We start from the raw sequence: 14,285 nt of genomic DNA on the forward strand, positions 1-14,285 counted from the left end.
CGTGTCCTTTGCCCCGGGCTGTTTATTATTTTACAACATCTTTCCTTTCCCTCGTTGTCTCTGGAGACGGCTTATTAACGTTTCCTTTTTCATCTATGTGTATATTCTCCCTGGTGGCAGACACTCGATAGACTCTTTTAGAAATGGATCCTCGGATAGAGAAAACTCGAGACTTTCATCGCCGCGAGAAGAACTTCAGTTTTCTCGATCTTTTTACCACCGGATTCGAGACACTGGGACGGTTTTCCCATCACCGCCGTGATCTCTCGTCCACGTCTCTGCCTCTTCGTTTTCTCATCTTTCTACGCCGTTAAAAAACTCCATACTGCTCGTTTCCACGAGCAAGCTTTCCGCTCAGCGCAGCAGATAACTCTTCCCTTTTTCTGTATCGCTTCTCTCTGACCAACTTAACGACATCACGATCGACTTAGTTTTCATTCGTGGCCCGATGTGCGCTTAATTGCGATTTATCCTCGTTCTCAGCCGCTTTTCACGTACCACGATCGTTCGCCGGTTTCTTTTTTTTTCTCGTCTCGTCTCTCTTTTCTTTTTTCCACGAACCCAACCCCTGTTAGACCAACCGTTTCCCTCTTCGTCGTTTTTCTATCCGATTCGCCTTTCTTCTTTTTCCGCTTTTTTAACCCCCCTTTCTATCATTCTCTCGCTCTATCCGGCCGGTTTCCCTTCTCTTCGTTGCTCCGCGTTCGCGCAGCTTCTATTCCTTCTCCGCGTTTCTCACGTCCCGTCCTTCGATCCCACTATCTTCGTCTGTCTCTCCGTGCTCTAATATGGCCGGCCGGTGTCCAATTACTCGCTTCGTTCTCGCTACAGTTTTTCCACGCTCTCCACGACCGCCGTGGCAACGAGGAAAAGATCCTCATCAAGCGTCGCGACACGACCTTCCATTTTCTGCTTTTTCTTCCGTGCCGCGGCCGCTCATTCACCCACCCTAAACCTCCCTTCGTCCATTTTCCTTTTTTCTATTTCTCCGCAAACTCCTTCCACGTCGCTCCTCTTCGTCGTTCCAACGTGTCGCCGTGTCTTTTTCCGAACGGCCGTGCCGAAGATCTCGCGAGACGCAATCGATCCGGCGTGCGATTTAAATTGGGAAACCGTGTCGACGCGTGTCACCTCGTGTTGGCGCTTCGAATAATTAGGAAAGAGAGCGAAAGGGAGGGGGGAGAGAAAGAGAGAAACTACGATTAAAAATATATGTTGGAATGTCGGGTGAGTGTGGTGTAACAGGATCGTCCAGGTTAAGAGAGCGAGGCGCGATTAAAGTTGGAGCACGAAGGGGGATGAGATCATCCCCACGTGACAACTGTTCTTCCCGCTCTTTCGCCAAGGAAATTGCTGATTCCTGGATTACCGGTAATTCATTGGCAAAATGATTTCTGCGCCAGATACTTCCCGCGTCGAATGGAAAGCACTTTTATTTCGTTACGGGAATCATGAATTGCTGGTATTTCTGTGAAATATTTCGAAATATCCGCAGGATACAATCGTTGTGAAAGGCTTTGGTCGAGCCCATTCAGAACCAAACGGACAAAATAGTAAATTTGACGAACGTTACTAAAGTTTATCCCAAAAGCGAAAATTACTGTTTTGGCGAGATACAAAAAATCTATGAAACAAATAGATGCATTGAAAAAGTCCGCTGCACAAATTCGAAACACAGAAAGAAGTTGTATAATTTAAATGGAAAATAGTTAATCATAAAATTCTTAGAACACTTCGTACAATTGTAAACTCTACCCGGAAGAAGAGATAACAATGAAAGAAATATCGAAGAAATCTTTGAAACTTTATGATTAGACTAAAAAGACGTTACAAATCAGATTGACAAGTCCTTAATGGGTTAACGTGCAATCGCGTCTGACCAGGAATGCGTCTCATCTACTTAAAACTGGTCGCCCGCCTGGCCGCATACTGATACGATCCACTTACTCGAATCATTCTACCTAACGCTTCAACTTATATTTACCTCTCGTTTTACTAGTTTCCGCCGAATCGTCGAAATATTTGTTTATGGTTAAAACACAGCATATAGTATGGGTGGGAGGGGCGAGAGAACAAACAGAATAACCACGGTTTCCCGATTGTATCGCACGTCGAATTGGTGGTTACGTGATCATAGTTCCGTGTTCGCGCGACGACTCGTTTAACAGTGGTGATTTGATTTCTAGCTGTCACAGCGCCGGATATTGGTGAACGACGGGTGTGACCACTTGGGGCCCCCATAGAGAGGGCCCCCAACCGGAAGAAGCCGCCGTAAGGCGGTCACAGTCTACCAGGTAAGCTCTTCTCGTATTTCCCGATCGATTCTCGAAACGCTAACCACACGTTACACGTACGTTATGCTTGTTTTGCAATCCATAACCCGGCAGCCTAGTTTGCCCGAATGATTGTGAATTAAAAATTCAATAAAGCAGGGATTGACGGGTAGAAAAACATTTACCTAACTAAAGTGGAATTTTACCGACATTTTTATTATAACGGAACGGTGAATTTCAGATTCGCGATACTGTTTGCCGTGAAAATTTCGCTTCGTCCCGATGATCGATGCCATGGAAATTCAGCCAAGATTATTGATGAGCCTTCGTTACAACTCTAATCTCGCGTTAGATCCTTATCAACGGCCGTTTCTCAAAGCAAAAGGAACGTCCGAAAGTTTGCCAGGATAATGGTATAGCAGCTGCTTTCGCCGAGTTATTAAGACGAGGCGGGCGAATAAATGAATCTAGGCCCAATCAATCTTCGTCCGAGAGGCTTATGATTCTTTAAAGTATTAAATTCTCGCCACCGTTTTCGCTTTTCTTCTTCTTGCCTACGATCGAAACGTTTCGATCGAAGAGAAAAGAAAAGAAAGAAAAACAGTAAAACAGACGACGAAATGATACAGACGGTTAATCGTTCACCGGTTGATGCACGCAATTAGACGATTCAATTTTCGCGTGAAAATGAAAAACTGCGCCCGAATAAATACAGAACGATAAATGTGCACGGGCAGAGCTGGCCAGCTGACTGGAAGTGGCGAATGTCGGGTTAAAAAATATTATCGGATAGCCGCAGACACGTCTACAAGCTGTAAAATTGGACTGGTAGAAACGGTGTTTCCCAAACGAATTCAATTATCGCGTGTTCAGGAAATTTGCTTTCTCTCAAACGGGCTGAACGATGAATCGCTTTAGAAGCCGATGTTGGCAATATTTTCCGCGCGTTTAAACGCCGTTCCTACGCGCTGATATTTCCAATGAAATAACATTCCGATCAAGCATACCCTGTTTGATTAATCAACACGTCGTAGTCTCGTTCTTGCGATTTTGCGAAATCATCGGTTCGGTCATAAGTTTCGAACGTGGATATCGCGATACGTGTAACGCTCTTCGTTTCTTTACCTGAAGCTGCTTCATGAACATGTGAAATGAGACGGACAATTTTTTTTGTTTCCTTGTCGGAATTATCTGAATTATAAGATGTAGAATTTAAGGATTGAAAAATTTCCATATCCCCGGAAACCATGTAAAAATTTGAATCTCCATGTTCGGGATGCTAATTCAAAAGTTTGAAAGTCGGCCATTAAAAAGTTGAATTGAAAAATTTCAGTGCGATCGTTAGAAATTTAAATTTAGTAGCTGGAAGCGGGAATTGCGAAGTTTCAATTTGACCATTGAAAGTTTGGATTCGACTATTGGGGCATTCGGATCCAGTGATTTAAATTTAACCATCGAAGGATTGAATTTAAGCGTTTGAAATGTTTAATTTCGAAATGATTCATAAACTCTGGTTTTACTCGAAAGCTGTTATTGTGTTGCTCGTAGCTGAAGCAGAGTAACTGTTGGACCGGTTTCAAGATGCAACTTTGTAAACTCGAGCGCTTTAATCCGCGTTTGAAGAAGAGAAATGAAACGTTCGATTCGCTGAGCTACATTTGTTTTCCTATTTACCGTGGTAGTTATTCATCCGAAATGAGCGGCTAATTAATCTTCCCTCGCGTTTTAAGCGTCTGCTTTCTTATCCGCCGCTCAGAAACGAAATAACTCTAATTACTTCTTTTCATCGAGGTATCGCGTTCAAATCCCACCGTCGCGTGAAACTGTAATTTCCAGGGAATCGTCGGCGACCCTTCTCTTGTAAAAAAACTTCACCAACGTAGACGAGAGAATCATTTTACAGTAGCGCTCGTCCTCGGCGAATCAACGAGCCGCAGTTTCGAACGACGCTGGAAAAACTTCGGTGATATGAGACGAGGTCTCGCGGCAATTTTTATTCGTCGCCCAGAAAGCAGCACGGAACGTAGAGTGAACGAAGGAGAAAGAAGTCAAAGGAGAAACGAAAGGGGGAAAAATGGAAAACGAAGCTTTTGAATTTGAAAGTCGCCATTAACGAAACGGCTTCGCAAAAAGTGAACGCAGGAAGTTGCGCCTCGAGCGGACCTATCTACACCCAAATTAGCGCAATTAAATGTGCCACGTTTCGTTTTACTAATTAATGTTCGTTTTTCACAAGAACCATGGCCGTTCCGCTAATTCTAGCTCGAATGGAAATTCCAACTTGCGATAACGCGTCCACTTCAGTTCTTTTTCCTTTTTTTATTTTTTTTTTCTTTTTCTTCTCGTTCAAATCCTCACGACCAGCAAGAGAACACAAAGAATACGTAGAACGGAGAAAGTAACTGTCGTGTAAAATCGTCTGTCCCAACGAATATTTTATATCAATTAACTAATGAGTCTATTGCAGTGGCTGAACGAGATAACGGGCAAAGAGTATAAATTCACAGTGTTTCAAAGGCAAATGTCAACCGGCCGACAGGGATCTACAATTCGAATTTAAACATTCGTTACACGTGTACATACATTCGTTACCAGTGACCTGGCCGGGTTAGTTTATACCAGAGCTATTCGTTCTTCGATAAGAATAAATTTCGTACCGATAACCGGGCCGATACGTCAAAAGTCACGTATGATCGGTTGCACGCCATTCGCGGAGATAAATTCGCCTTTGAATTATCTTTCGGATTAGATTTCTACGGCGCTACCACGATATTCTCTCTTGGTTCTTTCGAATCTCCGCTCTTCCGCTCTTTGTTAACAATGCTAGCCGTTTGTTTCCCTTCTCGTTTGATCATTCCGATCGAAGATTGCATTCGTACGTGAATTATTTTCTACGGTTTCGCGAATCTCTACTATCTGCGAAATTCAATTCCAAGCTTTTATTGCCGGCACTCTAATTTAGGAATTGCACATTGGAGAGCAGTAAGTTTTTATAGCATTAACCTTGCTGAAACTAATATCTCCCCGAGTTATACGATATCTCGTGTAATACTTGGCTTTGGTCGGTTCAGAATTAATGCATCGCACGACCCTTCAATTTTAAACTGGCTAATATTAATTTTACCAATTATATTATAAACGATAACGATTGCTAAATTCTTTATGAATATTGTTACGATCCTCCGAGTCATTTCCGACGTGGTCTTTTGCGATATAGCACGAAGAAGGCCAGGACACTGCTGTAAACATAATATCTAAAATGTCAGCGTATCTCACGCGATTATTATTAACGTTATGGCGACCCGCGATCCGCTACGCTTCCAGTGTTGGCTATTAATACACAACATACATGCTCCATTTATCTGCTTGTACATTTCTCTAATCATTTACTCCTTTGACCTTTATACTTCTTCAGAGAAAAACATAATTTGGAAAAACCGTATTTCTGTTAATTGTGAACATGAAACTGACGTTCGAAACCAGCCAATCGTCCTATTGTTAATATATATTTTTTACAAAAATTGGAAATATCTGGTGCCAGATATGCAAGAAATAATACGACGAAGAAAACAATTATTCGCTAAATTGTTCTGAATTCATCGTCATTTTCCTACGTTATCGAAAGGTTAATAAACCATACTACGTTAAAATTCATCGTCCAAACGATATCCACCGAACGATACATCACGTTTCCCTGGTTCCCTAAAAATCTCTATCCAACAGGGAAACATTAGATTGATCCACGACACGATCTAGCAGGAGTCGTTGTCAGAAGAAAAATAGATTCCTTGTATTCAGCGTTTACGGTGGACATGTGTGACGTATTCGTACAAATGGAAATCCATTTTTCATCAAGGAAAAACACTCCGGTTTCCCGTCGATGAATCTTCGACGACTTGCTTTCCTATCCCAACACGACCGTAATATTTTCGGAAGGCCCTAAACCGCATGAAAAATTCGTTTCTCGTTCAATTTCCTTCTTCCCCAAGGAAATCTACCTGTCATGAACAGCATCGTTACTTTAACATACTCGCTGATTACTTTGGGATAATTATAATTTAATTAGCTTTGCTTAAATAACAGCGTGTTTTCGTAAACCCTCTTATAGCAGCGAAACGAGCGCCGACAGAAATATTTAATTTCGAGCGTCCTTTCGATTTTCATTAGCAGAGCGGAGGAGCCTTCTCCACTTGAAGAACTAAACCTTGCCAGAGGAAGCTGCAGTGTCTCATTTAAATTGTTAAAGAATCTCCCCTGAAGAATTTAATAATTACGAGATCTTCGTCGATAAATGAAGTCCTCTCGCGTACTTGCTCCTTCAATTCGATGATAATCTTTGATAGATAGTCTCTTCTGGCAAAATCTATTCCGGTTTCATATCGGCTTCCAGTATCTCGTCTCGGCTGTTCTTTTCGGAGACGAGCTCGATTATCATCGATCTTATCCGATATTCTCGGCTTTAGACATTGCTTTTTCTAAAACTATATAAATATGATTTGTATTCCCGAGCTGTATAACGCTTTATATTTCATACTGTACAGGTTTCGTATCTCGATAAAACAGCACGCAAATTATTTTACGTTTCTCAATAACACAGTCGGTTTTTATCCTCTTGTTATTTCCCTGTAAATCTGTCGTTTCAGCGGCATATCTGCCTAGCGATATAAAATATTAAATGAAATGGAATTTGTTGAGGCTGATAAATTTGTTATCGAACAAACGTAATGGATAGATGTCCCGATACTTATGACTGGCTATATAGATACGTTATTTTTGGCCGATCAAACGGACAGTAGAATGGAAGAATCGAGAGAAGGAGGCTAACAGCGTCATAAATCTAGAGGAAAATCGCAGATATACCGATCGGCAGTAGCACGCGTCCGAACAAAAGTCAGACACGTACGCTGAGTGGACTTTCAAATTTCTTCGTTTCCTACGTTTCTTGAAATAACCGCCCTTTATCATGGAAATCTGAGTACTTACGTCGCTACTACGATTCCATAAACGTCGTGGTTTCTTTGAAAGGTAGGGCGCGCTACCCTTAGGAGGGATACGTTGCATCGAAATCGAGATCGAAGAATGGAACGCTAAGCCAATGATACCTTGGGTTATCGTTGACCTATGGGTTACGCCATGATAACTTGTAGCGTTAATCCGATACAAGAATTATTTCAAGAAGGACGATCAAAAAATTTCGTTGCCTGATGTATTCGTTCGTCTTTCGGTGTGCTATTTTGTAAAATATTGTACTATAGAAATATTAATTTTGTCAAATGCGATATATAAACATTTATATAACGGCGATCAGCGATTCTGAATCTTTCCCCAAATGCGGCCAAAATTAAAATAAAAATATTTTAATACGACTAAGGAAGATACCTGGAATGAAAGAGCAAGAGCTTTTCTCCATTTGCGAGGGATAATGGAACAAACGAATGCACACGTCGTTGTTTAAATAGCTCTTAAATGGAAGTAACGATGTTTTAAAGAAATGCGAGAAAATTTGTTACACGACCCGATAGAAAATTTGTCGAGAATCGTCTCCCGATTTCAGCGATGAATTATCTTCCGTAACTAAAAAATGTCTAACGTTAGAAAGGTCAAAAAGTCGTGTCACCTTCGCCAGAATAGAACATAATGACAATTTTTTGTCATAATCACGGTTTATACGAAAGAAGAGATCGAATTAAAAAGTTTTGATAAAACGCCACGCGTTGATCATCGGTTTTCGTTATCGCTGGCAAATAATGGCCTTTTTTAATATTCGTTTAACAAAACATCGCGTTCGTTCGGTATTCACTTTTCGCTCGAGTCATTAAATACGATTTTAACGCAGCTCGACCGGACCGGCTAAAACCATCACCAGCCATTCGTACTGTTTAATTTGACATCATGTAGCTTTACATCGATTTCATCGGCTGTGCGGCTTGTTTGGCCCGTTTCATCTCTAAGTTGGCTGGCATAAACTGTTTACAACCGCGGTTAATTAGCTTTATCACCGACTGTCCCACAGCGAACGTATCTTTTTCCATATACAATTTTCCATGTTTAAATTGCTCGTTTAACGCGCATCTCATTTCCACCATCGATACGCTCCTTTGTCTTTTTTTTTTTTAATATATACGTATACATATATACATTTAATCAATCGATCTCATATTCGTCGTTCGTATTGTTTAATCAACTCGGCACACTTGGTTCTCTAACGGGAATGAAAATGAATTATTTCGATCGAAGGAATAATTAAACGTAACCAATCATATAGCAAAGTTTCGATCAATATGAATAAATATAAATTGGCGGGATACTGAGCTAAAGAGAACACTACGCAGTACACAAGAGCAGTGGGTACATCGAAGAAAGAAGAAGATAAAGAGCGCAAACAGAATCACGACAGAAGCCAAATATCCACTTCTAATAATACCGGGTGATTATCTCGATTTTTTGCAACGTCGCCAAAGCCACGAGTGAGAAGTTGCTCTTCTTTCTTCTGTGACATTTATTACGTGACTAGCTGCACTTTGTACCTCGTTAGTCCACGATGCACCCTTTCACAGTCGCCCAACCCCCTGCCGTTTGCGGTGCTCTCACGCGTGCAGTGCCGCCGGAGAGCGGGAAAAAAAGAAAGGGAAGGAAGAAGACAGAAGAGAAGAAGGAACAAGAAGCAAAGCGTTAAAAGAGCACTAAAGGAGTGAATACTGCGAGAGCTTATCCACTCGACCCTTGTCGGTGAAGTGATCCAATTTTGGGCGGGCTGGCCGATTTAAGCTAGTCCTGTGTGCACCGTTGGACACGGATTTAGTTTGAAGAACATTTTGCCACCAATTGGCTTTGTGTACGCCGATGGAAACACGCTCGGATAAACTGAATAAACGCGAACGTTTAGACTTCTTTCAAAATTTGAATGTGACACCGTTGGATGAATCGAACTATAGTCGGTCGGAGATTCGAAGATCAGGAGTTTAAAGTGGGAATTCGATTCGTTTAGATTTAGCGTCAAGAATATGACGCGCCAACCGACTTTCATATACACCGATGAAAAGCGCCTTTAAATTTGGAAATTTGTACGTGACACCGTCAGAAATTGAAATTTAACCGCACGAGAATTTGAATCGAAACGTCGAAGATTTGAAAATTCGAGACTAAATCGTCGGAAGTTTTGCTGAAAACTTTTGGAAGCGATTCAAGACGGGACGTTTCAAAACTCTGCGAAAGTTTCGTGCATGCAAATACCCGCATATCGGAAGTACAGAGTCCACAGAACGTAGAATAAGTCCCGTCTGCGCCAATCACAACGGCGAAACTGTACAAAACCGACCACCATAAATTTCATTAGCAGACAGGGCCGAATGCAAACGACCGTGGCGTTCGTAAATTCAACGATTATCCGCTGTTACAATTCAACCGTTCCAGGGATTCGATGGCGGACAAGCGACATGGCACATCTATAACGAACTGCCCGAGGCTAAGTTCACGTTACAACGCGATACAAGTAATGATAGGGTCACGATCGTTAGCGAGACCCGCTTATATAGATCGAGTCGCAATTTTTTCTTTCTTTTCTTTTTTTTTCGCCTGAGTTACTCGGCTCACCCTCCTTCGTTCTCCTTATACAGCCACGGTAAATCGCTGATAAAAACCTACGAAAAACCAACCAGACTGGCGTGAAAAAAAATTCGAGGATATCATTTTTTTCTGGCGATATCTAATATTAGATCATTCCATAAGAAAATTACATGAAAGAAATATGATAGTCTATTCTTGTTAATTTTCACAATTTTATACCACTTGGAAAGAAAGTATGCTAATGGGTGTTATGTTGGTTTAATTTAACCAATATCTTATCTTACTAACTACCATCTAATTAATAATTCTTAACTTAGTAACTGATATCAGCCTAAACGATTAATGGTATTGATATTATTTGTATGGCTTGATGCGAGAAGCGTTAAACGTAATATCGAGTTTCTAGACGATTGTATATTCTATATCAAAAAAGAATAATTTTAAATTGTATTTAGAAATGATTATAATGACATTTCTATACGCCAATGTCCAAATTTTTCATGAAATACTAACTGATATTTCGTGAATATCTAACAGATAAAAAATATCCACGACAGGATAAAAACCAGATATAGCATAATCTTTAATTCTATCTTTATTGAATTGAAAAAGAAACTTGAAACAGCACAAACTCGTACTCCAGAAATTATTTGAACATTTAAACATATCTCTTCAAATCCTAACATCTCGACTTTATAAACATTGGCATTGGCCAAAGATAGATTTCACTGTCGAATTAATCGATACGTTGAATTTTCAAATTGCTCTCCTATAAAATAGTGTCGCAATAAAAAAAAGAGGAGAAAATTGGAACCTCTTGAATTCATTATTATTGATCGCTTCTATATCTGATAAAAGTTTTAAAAGTTCAACGTAAGGACACCACGTTACCTATGACAACCTGCTACTTCCATGCCGAATTAATGAGGAAAGATTAAACAGAAATTAAGGAGATAAAGATTGGTTTGATTTATGGCCTGCTCGATTCTTTACTATTCTCTTTCAGAAAGCTCGCCCTCCTTTGTTCTGCTTTTCGTACAGATCATAGAGAGAATATTCAGCGAGCTAGTCTCGTATCGCTGTAGACGCGTATCGTTCATTCCATTATTCTGCTAAAACCACGGCAAATCGCCAATTAGCGTAAGGGTTAATTGGTCAATTGGGACAATGGATTAATTGATCAAACACGTAGCGCGAAACTGGGAAGCGTATGGGGACACAGTCGGTAGAATCACGACTTTGGAAGGAACATCACCGCCGAAATTACGTGCCATGTTCTGGCTTTTATCGTTTAAATCGTTTTAAATCTTTTAACCTGGCAAGCAATCGGGACAGTAAAGTCCATAGAAACTAGAAAGCTAGAAGAATAACGCGGCCAATTACACGGTTTTCCATTCTATTCGAACCATTCTTCTCTCGTGGGTTCATTTTCGCCGTGTAACTCTCGTGCTACCGGTTCTTTCTATCTGGCTCCTAGTAAAAGCTAAGCGAAACTATCGACGCTTTAAGTAAAGGCAATTCCTAAAACGAAACTTATTCATAGAAGACGACGCGTATCGAGACTCCGTCGGAACTATGTTCGAAATTTTACGATAGCGAAATACGAAAGCTGGCGCGAGAAAGCATCCCTCTCTTTGCCTTTTCGAGTGCAAGATCGATATCCCAGCACTGCGTTAAGGAGAGAAGGAATTACGGTATTAAACGTGACACGCTGCGCAAAGCCGTGACGTAAAATGTGGTATAATCATCCCGTCAAGGTGATGCGGCCCCCGTCAACGTCTCTATCTATTCTCACACGAACTGGCAACGAGAGCTTATTCCTACCCGTTCGTCTCTTATTTTCCACGAGAATGGCAAAGAAACCATTCACGCCAGACGAAGATCCGGTCTCACCCATTCCTGACGCATCACTGTTTTATTCATTCCCCGTTATTCTTTGAATCTCGCGCCACATCCCCTCGGTCGCTGCGAGAATTTTCATTAAAATGCTCCGGAATAATAGATCGCCGTTTCGTACCAACTCAAACGCTTCGCTTATCGCCACTCTTCCCTGCAATCGGCGACTACCCGCTGTTATTTCTACGGGCCACTCTTTCCTCGGATTTATCCTTTGAACGTGGCGTGCGCCAAAGGCGCCAAATTCGCCGTTAACGTGCCGACGAAATTCTATTCGGCTGCTGCTTCATCCACCTGTGTTCAACAGCTCGTCGAAACTTTTCGTGAAATTAATCGCGGACAAAGCTCTGTCTTGTCGTAAAATCCTGCGAAACCCATCCGGCTGCGAGCTGTAAACGGCATCTCGTTTCACGATCACGGTATATATCGGCAATTTCTGCGGGCTTTCGAGGCACGCATTATTACCCCGCGTTAGGTGGATCCCTTCACGTCGCGTCGCGTCGACGGAGAGAAGGCAAGGAAGCACGTTCTCAAGTAATATATCGCTCGACTACAAATGTATATTAATGCGCCGGCATAACATTTGAATAGAAGAACGTGCGAGATATAAATTAAAATAAATAGTGCGTGAACAACTAGCGGAGGAAACGCGCTAAATTATTCAATCCGTATTCCGCCACGAGCTAACGACTTTTTCAACGCGACGTTTCCGTGAAAAATAACGACGAAGAAAAACCAGATATTCATCCTGCACGATAGCTTCATAACGCATTCGGATGATATTCGACGTCCGGTATAAAGATAAAAAGAGAAGGTTGATTAATTGGAGTCTGTTGCAACGAGCAGCGAACGAGAAACAGCCTGCTCGTCTGAATCATCTTATGGAAACGATAATATCAAACAACCCTGTTACGTAGCTTGCTTATGCGTTATGCAAATCTGTCGAGAATAGTCTGAACGGTGGTTCTTGCATAAGCAATTACGAAAATCATGCGGCTATGCAACCTTGCCACGGAGGGGATAGCAAAGAGATAGGTTGGCGAAGGGACTCGAAGAATGCATCCACCCGATATCGCCCTAACAAACGTTCGTAGCAAAGCTTGCAACCGGTATTGCTACTGACATCAAAGGGTTGCACAAAGCGGCGAAACACGGGAACGTTATGATCGAAGAAATTGCTGCTCGCTCTTTAATCGTGTCTCGATCGAGAATCCTCGATCGAATCCTCAGTCGTATCGTAGATTGAAGAACCGTTGATTTATCTCAGGGTGAAGAAAGGGCTAGCAAAGCGAATCGATGAAAACAAAAGGGTCAACGGCGTAGCATAGAAAACGGTGGCGAGCAACGTCTTTGTCGTTGGTTATTGTCCCCACTGGCAGCCGCCTTCTGTTCTTTTCTCATCGTCGACGGTAAAGAAAAGAAAAAAATTTCATTTTATTCGAGATCACCTCTAGCCTCGAGGTGGTCTCACGAATGAGGTGGCACCGTCCAATTAAGTTCAAACCCTGTTCCGCAATTTCGTTGGAATAAAACGCGGGAACTTCTTACGATATTGTGTTCCTGATCTACGCCGCCGCGTTAATTAAGATTAACAATGCGAAGCACGATGATTATCTCTTTGTTGACTCGGCATAGTTCTGATTCTGGCAGTGCTGTATTGTCGACCACCAACCTACGACCCACTTCTACCCGGCTCTGAATAAAGACCGGCAGTATAATGGCATCGAATTAATTGAAAAACTCCGTGGTAATGTGCGCCCCAGTCAAATATAAATCGACGATCAGAGCGTATCTCGGCTAGAAACGTTTAACGCCCGACGGAACTTGCAACGGACACCGAAACTCGACAGACGGTGACTAAAAAATTAAGATCAACCTGTACAATCGACGTTTCCAGCTTTACCCATCCTTAACCTCTGATTTCCTTTCGATCCTCTCGGTGAAATATTTACAAAGCGCGTAATTAAGGGACCAACGATGGAAGAGAAATATTAGAATTGCAAAGAAGGAGAGCGGAGCCTGGAGAAACTCGAGCGTCTCTGTGCCACCGCGTTTCCGCCCGATTATGAGGAAGAACGGTTCGATTAATCGGCTGCGTTCAGCAGCCCGGTCGTCGTGGCTTTTTCTAAGAAATTAATTAACTATCCGTCGTATAATTCAATTAAAAAGCCATTTAAAAGTTCTGCGAGAAGGACATGGATTGCAAGTTGAAAAAAATTTTTAATCGACTTCTCGACAGTCCGCGACGTTAATTAAATCTCGTGCTCGCGGTATTCCTGCAGAAGTTACAAGTATTTGGATACTTGGTATCAAACTTGCGATCAAATGGTCTGCCAAATTTAAACCGAAGCGAATAAACACGCTTCAAGTCACTTAACTCGAATCTCTCTACAGAAGATCAACTTTCGTCCAACTTTAATCGTTAATCTTTCGTTTATAGCAGCAAATATTAACTACCTGTTTCATGAATATCCACTATCTGCATGCGATTGTCTGAAATAATATCACGTGCCAAAATTAGATCCAAGAGTTTCCTTCGAAGTATATCTT

The 14,285-nt window shown here is 41.7% G+C and overlaps 2 protein-coding genes across 8 annotated transcripts in view; one reads left to right on the plus strand and one right to left on the minus strand.

Moving 5' to 3' along the window:
• LOC100643589 (troponin T, skeletal muscle) overlaps positions 1–14,285 on the minus strand; it is a 52,421-nt gene that overhangs the window by 21,688 nt on the left and 16,448 nt on the right. The window lies entirely within an intron of this gene.
• LOC100643462 (RING finger protein nhl-1) overlaps positions 1–14,285 on the plus strand; it is a 57,162-nt gene that overhangs the window by 1,211 nt on the left and 41,666 nt on the right. For all 7 annotated transcript variants that reach the window (XM_048411378.1, XM_048411376.1, XM_012315700.3 and 4 more), the window contains exon 2: positions 2,187–2,294. The gene's annotated coding sequence lies outside the window, so the exon portion shown is untranslated. The remainder of the gene's footprint in view (positions 1–2,186; positions 2,295–14,285) is intronic.

This window comes from Bombus terrestris, chromosome 13 (genome assembly GCF_910591885.1).
Source record: "Bombus terrestris chromosome 13, iyBomTerr1.2, whole genome shotgun sequence".
Taxonomy (NCBI): Eukaryota; Metazoa; Arthropoda; class Insecta; order Hymenoptera; family Apidae; genus Bombus; species Bombus terrestris.